Source organism: Rhinopithecus roxellana, chromosome 22 (genome assembly GCF_007565055.1).
Source record: "Rhinopithecus roxellana isolate Shanxi Qingling chromosome 22, ASM756505v1, whole genome shotgun sequence".
NCBI classification, from domain to species: domain Eukaryota; kingdom Metazoa; phylum Chordata; class Mammalia; order Primates; family Cercopithecidae; genus Rhinopithecus; species Rhinopithecus roxellana.
In genome coordinates, this window is record NC_044570.1 from 1,568,719 (window position 1) to 1,569,947 (window position 1,229).

At 34.5% G+C, this 1,229-nt stretch overlaps 1 non-coding gene across 1 annotated transcript; it reads right to left on the reverse strand.

The window, feature by feature from the left end:
- LOC115895702 lies at positions 1-164 on the reverse strand. The gene has a single exon (XR_004055844.1). It is a non-coding gene; the product is annotated as a U1 spliceosomal RNA (small nuclear RNA).
- Positions 165-1,229: the final 1,065 nt, after the last annotated feature.

Sequence of the window (1,229 nt, forward strand, 5' to 3'; positions counted from 1 at the left end):
CACAGGAAAATGCAAATACAGTCCTTCACTTCCACAAATTATGCAGCTGCGTTTCCCCCATTTGGGTAAACCGCAGGGGTCAGCACATCCAGAGTTCAATAGATCTGCCTTGTCCTGCGAAAGCCACCATCGTGATCATGACATCTCCTCTGGCAGGGAAGTATCCATTTTCTTTTTATGACTTCGATTTTCCTTAGAAAGAAGAGTATAATTCTAGTGGATAGTATATGTAGACAAAACATTTTAAATTTGTTACAATGTATAGTTTAATAAATTAAACTACAACCATAAATGTGATAGCATTTTTTTTAAAAATTCAGTATCAGCTTAAAATGTTAAATTCAGTCATCCATGATTACTCTTTTAAAACACATTTCTTAATTCTGAAACAGGCTCCTACAAAATTGTGAGAAAACACTATGGCAACCAACGAAACAACTACTAAATAAAGCTACCATACATTTTATGCACTGATATGCTCATTTTTGCTACTGACTCTTTGAGTGTTCTATGGTATTTAACAGCCATTCTAGGTCTTCTGGAATTTTATTATGTGCACTATGAGCTTTAAAAATAAGCAGATAAAAATAATTTCTAATATCTAGTAGCAGCTTATATTTTACTGCCTCATATGTGCCATTCAGAACAAGTTTTTGAGTTAATATAACTAATATTTGAGTTAGTTTCCTAAGCGGGTAACATTAGGAAATCCATTTCACAAATAAAAAATCAATTACAGTCAGGAGAAATACTTTGCAAAATATCACAGATTTAGCCAGTTGAGGAGGTAGCTAGCAACCTGACTCAAATATCTGACCTCTTGGCATATTACAAATTTAAAATGTTTTGTCTAAATATACAATCCACGCATTACTACAAGTGAATTAAATACAGTAATGCTCTATTAATTTTCATAGTTCTGTCTTTTATTCCATACCTAGGATTATGCTCTGTGGCCCAGGCTGGACTACAGTGGCCTGATGCGAGCTCATATCTCAATGAGGCCTCACACTCCGAGATTCAAGGAATACTTCTGCCTCCGCCTTCCAAATGCTTGGGAATGCAGAAGTGCATCACCATGTCCAACTCTCCTCATTATTTTTACTAAAGATGAGTATCCTTTGAAGACTACCTCTTTTAAGAAAAAAAAAAAAAAAAAAAACGTATTGTTCACTCATTTTTCCGAAACAACAGTTTAGAACGTAAGCAAGGATCCCATGATTATAAAA